Raw genomic sequence first — 12,257 nt, 5'->3', positions numbered from 1 at the left:
AAGCATCCTGGTTTAATTATTAACCAATCACACAGTATTTTAATATCATGTGCTGCAAAGAGCCACTTGGGGCTTGCAAGCCTCAGTCTGAATATCACTGATCTAGGGCCTCATCCAAAGCCCAGTGAAGTCAATGGGAGCCTTAGAAAGCTAGCACAAACTACAGGTACCACTCAAGTCCTGAAAATAGGGCATAGGTGTTCTTTTCTACTACCTTTACAAACTACGTAGCCTTATTCCAACAGTAACAGAGCCCTCCGCTCCTAAGGCAAAGAGGGAAGCAATCTCTCACCATTCTGGCTCTAACCCTGCTCCCCACAGCTATCTCAGTTTCTTCCTCCCCTTCACACAGCATTCCTGTGTCTTTTGTACCATCTGAGCTAATGAGTTAATTAGCCTTTTAACTCTCTCCAGCCCATCCCAATTTATCAACTGGGAGCCGTTCCCATAGTCACGTGTGCTCTGGGGCAACTAATTGGAGTGGCAGTGATCAGAGTACTGCTCAGTTGCTGTTGCCCAGAACTTTGTCACAGCACCTAACTACAACTTTAGGCACCTCAATCCAAAATTTAAATCCTTAAAACCCTCACCTAATGATATAAGTGCCTATGTTTCTGCCCATAAAGTCCCCTTGGGGTTTCATTCCTGGTTTTGCTACAAAACCTCTGTGTGCGGTGTTTTATCACTTAATCTGTGTGTGTGCATCAGTTTCCACATATTTAAAACTGAGATAATGCTCTTATCTACATCACTGGGGTATGCTGAAAATTAATTAATGTTTCTACATATTTTTTATCATTGGCTGGAAGGTGCTCTATAAGTGGAAAAGTTCATCTGCTTCTGCTGTTTATTCATCTACTGAGGTCACAATCCATTAATTACTCTAGAAATACTATATTTATGATATCACAAATATGTATTATGGCTTCAGATGGGGCAAAAGAAACAGGAGGAAAAAGTGATGTTTTCATGCAAATATCCCCATAATATAATGGAAGGAAAAATCAGAAAATATTATATACATGCAGATTTGTTTCTAAATATGTTTTTCAAAGATTTCCATAAAGTATGTGTAGCAAACTAAGGGGGTTGTAATGGGGGGCAGGGACATTATCTGGTCCATGGTGAAGGAGGGTCAATTTCTGATAAGCTTTTCCCTTCAAAAGAAGGGCTGTGGGCTGTTTGGAAGACTGAGGGGTGAAAATGCTGTTCACAGAATTATAGAAATGTAGGGCTGGAAGAGACGTTGAGAAGTCCCCTGCATTGTGCCAGGACCAAGTGAACCTAGACCATCTAGGTGTTTGTCTAATCTGTTTTTAAAAACCTCCATTGATGGGGATTCTACAACTTTCTTTGGAAACCCATTCCAGAGCTTATCTACCTTTATAGTTAGAAGGTTTTCCTAATATCTAAGATAAATCTCACTCGCTAAAGATTAAGACCATTACTTCTTGTTCTACCTTCAGTGGACATGGAGAACAGTTGATCACTGTCCTCTTTATAACAGCCTTAACATATCTGAAGACTTATCAGGCACCTCCTCAGTCTTTTCTTATGTCTAAACATGCCCAGTTTGTTTACCTTTCCTCATAGATCAATTTTTCTAAACCTATATAATTTTTTGTTCTCCTCTGGGCTCTCTCCAATTTGTCCAGTTTTCCTAAAGGTGGTGCCCAGATAGGCACAGTACTCCAGCTGAGGCCTCACCACTGCTGACTAGAGGGAACAAATACCTCCATGTCTAACATACAGCACTCCTATTAATACACTCCAGAATTATATTACCCTTTTTCACAGCTGTATCACATTGTTGACTGACATTCAATTTTTGATTCATTATAAGCCCCAGATCCCTTTCAGCAGTACTACCACCTAACCAGTTATTCCCCATTTTGTAGCTGTGTAGTTGACTTTTCCTTCCTAAGTCAAGTACTTATCACTTGTCATTATTGAATTTTCTCTTGTTGAATTCAAACCGATTCTCCAATTTGTCAAAGTCCTTTTGAATTCTAATCCTCTCCTCAGAAGGTCTTGCAACACCTCACAGCTTGGTGTCATCTGCAAATTTATAAGCATACTCTCCATTCAGTTACCCAAGTCATTAATCAAAATATTGACTAGTACCGGATGCAGGACAGACCCCTATCGAACCCCACTAGCTATGCCCTACCAGTTTGACAGTGAACCATTGATAACTACTCTGAGTATGGCCTTTCAACCAGTTTGAACCCACCTTATAGTCATTTCATCTAGACCCCATTTCCCTAGTTTGCTCATGAAAATGTCATGTGGGATTGTGTCAAAAGCCTTACTAAAAATCAAGATACATCACATATTCTGCTTCCACCCATCCATTAGGCCAGTAACCCTGTGAAAGAAGGAATTAGGTTGGTTTGGTGTGATTTGTTCTTGACAAATCTGTGCTGGCTATTCCTTATAATCCTATTATACTCCAGGTGCTTACAAATTGATTGTTGCATAATTTCCAGATATCAAAGTTAGGCTAATTGGTCTTTCATTCCCTGGGTCCTCTTAATTCTCCTTTTTAAAGATAGATACAATCTGTGTCCTTCTCTAGTCTTCTGGAGCCTACCTATCCTCCACGAGTTCACGAAGATCATTGATAAGGGTTCTGATGTTGCTTATTCTAGTTCATTAAGTACCCTAGGATGAATTTTATCAGGTCCTGCAGGCTTGAAGACATCTAACTTATCTAAACATACCTTAACCTGATCTCTCCTTATTTTGGCTTGCATTCCTTCTCCCTTGTCATTAATATTAATTGTGTTGAGTAGCTGGTCACCATTAACCTTTTCAGTGAAGACTAAAGCAAAAGAGGCATTTAACATCTGAGCTTTCTTGCTGTCATCACTTAGTAGCTCTCCTTCCCCACTAAGTAAAGGGCCTACACTATGCTTCATCTTTCTCTTTCTGCTAATATATGTAAAGAATCTCTTCTTATTGCCTTTTATGTTCCTTGCTAGGTGTAACTCATTTTATGCCTTAGCCTTTCTAATTTTGTTCCTACAGTGTGTGCAACTCTTTTGTACTCATCCTTAGCAATTTGTCCATGTTTTCATTTTTTCCTAGGATTCCCTTTTGATTGTCAGGTCATTAAAGAGCTCCAGCTGGAGCCATATTGGCCTTTACTATTCTTCTTATCTTTCCTTCATTACAGGATAGTTTGCAGTTGTGCTTTTAATATTGTCTCCTTGACAAACTCCCAGCTCTCCAGAACTCCTCTTTCCCTTAGATTTTCTTCCCATGTGACCTTACCTGTCAGTTCTGAATTTGTTAAAGTCTGCTTTTTGGAAGTCCCTTGTTCTTATTCTGCTGATCTCACTCCTTCCTTTCCTTAGAATCATGAAATTATTATTTTATGATCACTTTCACCCAAATTGCCTTCTACCTGCAGATTCACTGCTAATTCCTCCCTGTTGTGCAGAATCACGTCTAAAATGGCTGTTCCCCTAGTTACTTCCTCCACTTTATGGAACAAAAATTTGTCCACAATACATGCCAAGAATTTACTAGAAATTTTGTGTTTTACCATATTACTTTCCCAACTGATGTCTGAGTAGTCAGTCTCCCATTGCTACCAGGTCTTGTGTTTTGGATATTTCTGTTATTTGTTCTAGAAATGCCTCATCCACCTCCCCTTCCTGACTTAGTGGCCTTTGGTAGACCCCTACCATGATGTTTACCCTTTTTTTTTTTTCTTTACTCAGAGACCCTCAACCGGTCAGCCTCCCACTTCCTTCTGAGCCTCAGAACAAGTGTATGTATTTCTGAAGTCTACCGCAACCCCTTCTCCCTTTTTTCCCGTCTGTCCTTTCTGAACAAGCTATATCCCACTATCCCAGTATTCCAGTCATGAGACTTATCCCAAGTCTGTGATGCCAATTACATCATAATTTATATTATGTACTAATACTTCCAGTTCTTCCCCATGCTCCTTGCATTTGTGTAGAGATATCAGATGTTTAGCAGATTCCCCCACTAACCCTACTCTAATATTCTGACACCCATCCTCCCCAGCCAAAACATTTTAAACCTTTGTTAAAGTTATTTTTTATATATCTGGATTTTTGTCATTTGCCCCCTCTGAACCTAGTTTATAGCTCTCCTCACCAGGTTGGTGAGGCAGTGAACAAAGAAGCTCTTCTGCTTCTTAGTCAGATGGACCCCATCTCTTCCCAGAAGATCTTCTCAGAACAGCATCCCATGGTGAAGAAGCTGAAGCCCTCTTGTCGACAGTCTGCGCAGCCATGCGTTCTTTTCCAGGATGTATGTATCCCTGCCTAGGCCCTTACCGTCAACCAGGAAGGCTGGTCTTCAGGCCTAAATTCAGAGGACTGGAGAGTTTTGTTTATTATGGACTTGTTTTATGTTCTTCTAAAGCCCTTGAGGAGAAGGCCTTACTGACAGCAATTGTGTTTTTTCTGTTCTGCTCAGTCATTCCACCATCCTATAGGCCCAATCTTGTGAGGTGGTGATTGTCTCTTGCAAAGTGATGAACACCTTCCACTCCCACTGAGAAAAGCAGTGAGGTAAATGAAAGTTGAGATGCTCAGAATTGGGCCCTGTAGGGACTGGGCCCTGTAGACTTTCATCATCATTGTTGGTGCATAAATGCCCAATCTGGGGGCATAAACTGATATCAAGAAGCCTCAACAGCCCTGCCCTCCCTCTATTGCTAAATGGTAGAGGATCCCCAGGGGTTCCTGATATGGAAAAGGGTATTCTGGTATGGAGAAGGATGGGAACTGCTATACAAGTGCAAAGTGAAATGTTCTAACCATTAAAACTCTAAAGTTTCCATATGTATCCAATTCTGTGCAAAGCTAAAACATGGCAAAAAATCTTCTAAATGCAAATTCTACTTAAATTTTCTTAGTCAGAATCAGAAAATAAACCCTATCACTTGGACCCAATTTCATATTTTTAATGACAAAGGTCTATGGATACAAAGTGATACTGTCAAGACAATGGCATAATATCAGTGCAAATCTGTAGAGGTGTCCTGTTACAATGTCAAATAATGATAAGCAATATGAAAAACAGTTTAATACTGAAATCATGTCAGTGATAGCTTAAGGCATACTTTTCATTCTCAAACAAATGAGAAACCAATAAAAAAGTTTACATAGCTCACACATGACAATGTCAAATTGAGGACAAAATGTGAGTGAAAGATATGGCTATTTGCTTAAAATATCAAGAGGATCGAATCAAGAGAATGTCATTACTAAAAGGGTTCCTTTATAGCTATGTATACCAAGAAACATCAAAAAATAGATACATTAAAATATGAACTGAGACATCCCATAAAGGCAAGGAAATTATGAGTCAGGACTGCTACAGAAAATATAAACTGCAATCATTTTGCTCCATCCAAAAGCCTGCAGTCCAAATGGGAGCTGAACATTCAATGAGGGCAGCATTTGCCCCTTCAGTTCACAAAACACTTCTCAACAATGAGAAAGTATTTTTTACATTTTTAATTACAGTTAATGTCTCATCTAATGCTGCGAATTGCATTGGCAACAACAGCAGCCAGCTTGTTGAAATGTAATGTCATTTGTGACATCAAAGTACCTATGAATGCACCACCAACTAGATTGCCTTATTAATAGAACATTAACACTTCATTTTGCTAAAAGCCATATCTCATGCATAGGAGCATATACACTGTTCTGTTGCAATTTTATTCAATATTTTAGTTGACATATTTTTTAAGTCTCTGGATAAGCATTCTTCTGCCACATTCTGGCTTAGAGAACCAGAATATGGTTTCTACTATATGCCGGTGGGATCCAAAGAATACAATCTTTGGATAACTAACCATATTATACAGCACCAGCAAGAAACACACTGGTGCTTTATATAATTATAATGGCTCCCCTGACAAAACTCTTGGGGGTATTATAAAGTTCTTTCATTTACTGTATGGGTAATTCCAAGAACCTCTCACCTGAGGTTCTCAGTATCACCCAAAGAGTAAATGAGAGAAGTTTATAATACACAAGAAACAGGCAGGGAGCAGTTATAAATATATAGCAGCAGTATGAGTGGAAGAAACTGTAAACTGCTTTCCAGCCTACTTTAATTTTGGTGTAAATTAAAGAAGAAAAGCTTTATTATTTAAACCAAATATAATATCAAGTTTACATTAAATTTCATTTAAATAATAAAGCTTTTCTTCTGACTATTGAGTCTGTATTAAAGGTTGCTGAGAACTGTTTTACATTATCTTGTACTGGCCTCCCACCTTGCCAGTGTCACACATGGACTTCACTTTTCAGCAAAACGGCAATTAACACCCTGTTGAAAAACACCCACTGTAATGAAAAATGTGTGATAAGATCTCACAACACTTGAAAACGGTACATACCACTTGGAAAATGTTAATATTTCCATGAATTATCCAAATATTGGGTGAGCTGTATTGATTTTGAGAAGATTTCTAACTTATTTTAAATGACGACTTGGACAACTGGACTGGCAGAACGTAATTTTTTTTCCAAAGGAGATGCAGGCTCATGCAATGGATTGGGCAGCATGATGTACTGAAGATCTCAGAAGACCACCACTTGGATTTCCTTAAGAAAATACTTCATTTTAATAAACTGATAAATGATTTCCAAGGAGAGAGAGAAATCAAACTAACCAGCTTTCAGAAGTTGTTGTTTGAAGCTTCATCTCCTGCCTGTCTATCAAGAGCTCTCAGCACACCTATGAAAGCAGTTGTAAGCCTCTGTCATGCAAACCCTTACTCGTGTGTCTGCCAACAGCTATGAAAAAGAAGGTTTTCTAAGTGCCTTCCTGCCCTGCTGCAGCCCTGCTGTTTACTCAGATGAGCTCTCCTGGATCCTGGACATCAGGGGTTCAATTTATGCACCAACTAACCCCCAACCTGCCTCCTTATCTGCCATGACACAATTAGCCATCTTCTCTACGCTCTATTTCTCCACACAAAATTTCCACCTAGCATGTTTCACCTGATATTTAGCTACCCCTCAAGTATCCACTACCCTCATCCCATCTACAGCTACCTACCCTGTTCTTCCTCATGCTCCTGATATACTTCCAAGTCAGCTTTCCTCCTAAATCACACCAGTGTTCTAACATACCCCATCTGACTCCCAGCTTCTGCCACCCACCTGACTGCTGCAAATCTTAGTCCACACACACAAATTCCAAATTTCCTAACTATTCGAAAAAGGAATTCAGAGGCAGAAAAGTTAAAATGTATGCCTGTGGACAACACAATATTTACTATTCACTATATTATTCTTAGTGTCAATAAGACAAATACTTGTTTTCTTATAGGCATTATGGTCTTGCCAAAACTGCTCATGGATATAGACAATCTTATGCTAATGGTGTTTTGCATTATGCAAACGCTTGCTGACTTCCTCTAAAATGACGCATTTGACTTTAGGAATGCATTCTAAGGGATATCAGTTAGTGTGGCTCCTTGAGAACTCCATGCAAGTTACTCTACCTTGAAGTTTTGTGTTTAACAGTTGCTTTTACAATATTTCCCCTTTTCTTGTTTACCCATTGTTAATTTTATTGTACTACTCTATCTAAGCCCCTGTTCATTGATCAGCCTAGCCATCACTTCAGTGGCACGTCCTTAAGGACTAAAATGCTTTAATCTTTGAAATTTAATAAGGGTTCAAGTCTCATTTCAGATTTGCCCATACATAGGGCCAAAGTGAAACAATGTATGCATTTTAGCTTGTGGAAGCAGCATAAGATCAAAAGCATAGCAAAAGGCCCATTAGTTCAGATGTGAATTCCATACTCCAGAAGGCCTATTAGGACAGATATGTATTCTCTGAAAAAGCTTACTAGGACAGATATGCTTGTTCCCAAAAAATTATCCTCCAAAAAGCCATGCTCTGTCCAAAGGGGGAAGTCAAATCTAAGCTCTATACACAGTTAGCAATTCATATGTGAAATTCAACATTCAAGGACTTTATATAGATTTATGATAACCTGTATGAGATTTTTGGTTCATAAACCAAAGAAATAAATTTGTCCATATAGGCAGCTATTTTCTTAGAAGACATTTAAGTCATATATATGGGTCATATTCTGTAGTAAGTGAGCTGAACATAATTTAACAAAAGCTACAATACAATAATTGCTAGTTAACTATTTCAAAACATCATGTAGGAATGAATGGATGAACTAAGTGGAGATTGTTTATACAAGATGTGAGAAGCAACTGCAGAACTTTAACATGTGGCATGCTTCTCAATATAATTAAAAGCACATCATACGCTTTTTTTCAATCAAATGAGCAATGCCATCTAGATTGTAACATTTCATAGGCAAAAGCCCAAATTTGACATCCAGCTGTTTATTGAGAAGCATGTCATATGTGTTTATCTAAGGTCTTATTGAACTCTGGCTATTCTCCAGTGCTGATGTCTCAGAGAGTCAAATATGCATTAATTTTAAGATAGAGAATAATGCACAATAACCTATAAATACTGGCTCCCTCATTCACCTCAGAACAGGGTTCAAAATCCAGGTCCTAAACTGCTTGCATTTGTGACTAAGTTACTTCAGAAACCATCTTACCCTCCTTGATCTCCCAAGACTAGTAACTTCCAGGTTCAAACTATCAGGCAATGAGAACATAACATTCTTGATGATGAGACCCTGGCTTTGAAACTCAAATTTCTTAGAAATTAGAATGACCCCCACACCTGATGGTGTTCAGCTGAATTCTTGTCTGCACAACCTACACTGAAGGATGTAGCTAGTGAAGTAAACACAGCCTAGGGCTGTCAATCAAACTGTTCGCTGGGTGACCTTAACAGGTCCATGCATGTGCAGAAGGAACTATTTATCTAAGGAGTGGGCAGTGTACCAAAACCACTTGACATGCCACCAACGTAAACTGAGTAAAGCAGCTGTTACACCAACTGCAGTTTGTGAATTATGGGGTAATTCAGAATAATGCAGCAAAGCTGCAGTTACATAAAATTCAGAACACGACCTATAGTCATGAATCATACAAAAGGCACCTGTTAACCAGTGGTAACGATTGTTCATATAATAGGTGCATGGACCTTTGTTGATTGCCAATGGTTAGTAAATATAAGTTGTATGCTTTTGGTATCTTGTTGGAGTTATCTGCTGGACAGGTTACACCACCATGACTGTCTGATCAGTAGAACTTCGGTGTTCTGGAACCTCGCTTCTTCAATAAAGAGCTGTTTATTACTTGACAGGACTCCAGAGTCAGTTGTCTGGGACCAGATGGGTAGCAGACAAACCTGTGGGGAATACTATCACTTAGGAAGTAAAGGCTGTATAGTGACCTGAACATTTAGATCAAAATGCAAAGCATGTCTTTTTGATAAGGCCTTCCCATAGCATCAGTGTATTTCTAAAAAGTAACTATACACCAAGTTATGCTCTTCTGCACCTGAAGAGTGGAGAGTTAAATGTTAGGTGAAAACCCAGGATAGATAAATAGCTGTGACAAAATGCTCTAACTACCGCAGCAAGATGTTGCCATACATACAGGTCAAGTATATACTAGATCTCAGCTACATTATTTGTGATTGCAACAATCATAAATAGGATATGAGAAGTGGTGGAAAATATATATCTGTCTTTCAGATGTGGCATAAAGCTGAAAACCTGCCCATTTGTTGACATTAAAGAGCCCACTGCAAAGGCTGGATTTTATTTATTTTATTTTGCCACAGAAAAAAGGGCCATTTTTCATAGCCCAAAATGGTAAATTTCATGGGGCAACATTGCATTTCATAAACAGATATTTTAATAGACACTGTCAACCACATAATGGTTTATAAGGCACTAAGAATGATTCAGTGCATGTCTGGAAAGGTGTAAAGAATTTTTATTCACTTTGAGCTTGTTGAAGTCTTATTGTTTTCTCTCGGGAGTGGTGTTTGTGCGTCAGGCCTGAGTCAGGGACCCTTTCTATCATTTTTCCCCCCTCTTCCCCACATCTGATCCTGTCACGCAGCTAAAACAAGAACCCTGCCCTGAAGAGCAGACCCTTGAGAACAGCAGGCTCCAGAGACAAAAGAAAATACAAGAATTTAAGAAATCAGAGGACTGTTGCTAACCTAACAAAGTCCCATTAGCCCCCTGTAACAGGGTGGTACCCACCTCTTGCAAGTGCCCCTTCTGGTCAGGTGCATCTGCAGTGACCCCTGTTGGTAGTTTCTCAGGTGGTTTTCAGTGATTCAGTCCTCCAGCCAAGTCACACACGCTCTCTGTATGTGAAACAGAACAAAACCCTTCTGGGGCATATCATCTTTAAGTAGTCCCAGCTCTGGCATGGGCTGTGCCCCCAGACCTTCCTCCCTGGAGACACTGTCTTCCTGCAGCCCTTCCTGGGCTCAGTCCCTACTCAATCCCAGCAGCTAGCCAGGAACGCTCTCACTTCCCTGATCTCTGCCAGCAACTAAACTGTCCATGGTCTGCTTGCTTTCAGCCAGCCAGGAACATAGTCCTCTCTCTTTCAGCTCCAGGTAGCAACTAACTGATGCACTGGCCTGCAGCTCCTTTTATTTGGCCCTGCTGGGCTCCAATTGGCTATTCTCTGTAGCCTCTCTCATTGGCTACTTTCCCGCAACCACTCTAGACCACCCGAAGGACTTCTTTTCTGCTCCTTCCTCAAACAGGGTGTGGCAGGACTCTGAGGCCACCAGCAAGAGGTCTCTGGACCTAGTCCACTCCATCATACCTTCTTTTAACCTGTGTTTCTTTTTTCTTTCCCTGCTCCTGGCCATATTCATGCCACGACTTCCCCCCCCCCCCCCCCACACACACATCTTTGTAGTCTGTCCTGTGCAGAGCTACTATGATGACAGGCCCTATTAGAAAACTATGTGGTGATGATGATAGTTACAGGCTAGACAGATAGTTAGATAATCTGTCTATCTATCTAAAAACAGGCCAACTGTCTCTAGGTAAGAAAGACCTCATTCCACCTGCTCTCTTCATCTTCATTTCTACCTCAGCAAGATCAGTCGAACAATAATATCCATATCTCTGAGGTATTTCTCCATTCACGTGCAGTATGTGAAAAACTGGTGACATTTTTGACTTTCAGGTTTCATTCACTTTTTTTTTTTAAATGGCAAACAGTCCATTTAACATTTTTTGTGAATCTCAGGACAACTATAATATAGCTTTATCAATGGGGCACTTCCCTCCACTGGAGCTGGATGTCAGGTCTGCTTCTTTCCAAATCTCAGTTCTCCCAAACTCAAGTTCTCTCATCAATTTCAACTAACTAAAATGATTTTCACTTTCTGTTTGGAATCATTTTGTAATGTTGCTGGACACAATCAGATGGCTGCTGCCTTCCATCTGCAGGCAGCTGCAGGGAAATTTAAGACAAGCAAAACTGGAATTTGAAGGACATCAAAACTGAAGTGATTTGTGTGTCAATCTGTGTACAGAATGCTGTGAGGGATTTGTGCAGGAAGGGTACTGTACAAATGTCAGTCAGTAATTCAACTGTATTTCCTGTTTATACATATGTTGAATATGCTGTTGGGGCTTTATAATTCCAGCTGAACACTGTTTATTTCTCACATAATGATAATCACAATTACTATGAAGGTCTACATCAAGTCCAAGAAAAAATTAATAGGAAACCTGGTTTGGGCAGCAAAATGATGTGCAAGGAACGTAAAAACAACCCCCCACTTTTGCCCATCCCCAAATAAACATAAGTAGAAGCCCATCGATAGATAAAAGCATCATGGATCATATTTGGTAAAGTGTGGATCTAGAACACATAGCCAGATCCACATACAGGTCTGCCAAAACAAGCAGAACAGCATCTGACATAGGCTGAGCTGCCCTTATATCATGAAAAAGTGCCTCCTTTGCCAGTTATTCACTTTTTTCCCACAGCAATCAGTGTCAGACCTTTAAAACCACTACGCTATCCTGTCTCACAAATCTCCTTAAGACTCACTTCTACCAGGAGGCCAGTAGCACAGCCCCAGTTGATAATAGCGAGACATACAGCAAGCTGAGACTATGGCTGCTGATTTGCTTATTTGTTTACATTAACAGAAACAAAAAGAAATACACTATATCTACAAATTCTGTATCCACCTAGTATATGAAAAAATAAGCTTATATTACTGTTCCCCTCCTTCCATTCCATTCCTTCCCCCCATTTGTTGGCTTCATCCACCTGTTACATCGTGTTTTGAATGAAGGCTGCGAGCTCATCG

At 39.8% G+C, this 12,257-nt stretch overlaps 1 long non-coding RNA gene across 1 annotated transcript in view; it reads right to left on the bottom strand.

The window, feature by feature from the left end:
* LOC137154159 (uncharacterized) overlaps positions 1–10,516 on the bottom strand; it is a 40,468-nt gene extending 29,952 nt beyond the window's left edge. Inside the window, exon 1 of the long non-coding RNA XR_010920115.1 lies at positions 10,168–10,516. This is a non-coding gene — a long non-coding RNA (uncharacterized lncRNA). The remainder of the gene's footprint in view (positions 1–10,167) is intronic.
* Positions 10,517–12,257: the final 1,741 nt, after the last annotated feature.

Source organism: Emydura macquarii, unplaced genomic scaffold (genome assembly GCF_026122565.2).
Source record: "Emydura macquarii macquarii isolate MOO-44397 ecotype Brisbane River unplaced genomic scaffold, CSIRO-AGI_Emac_v2 contig_1253, whole genome shotgun sequence".
Classification (NCBI taxonomy): Eukaryota; Metazoa; Chordata; order Testudines; family Chelidae; genus Emydura; species Emydura macquarii.
The sequence above is the reverse complement of the archived record's forward strand: the minus strand, read 5'-3'. Positions and strand labels throughout refer to the sequence as shown.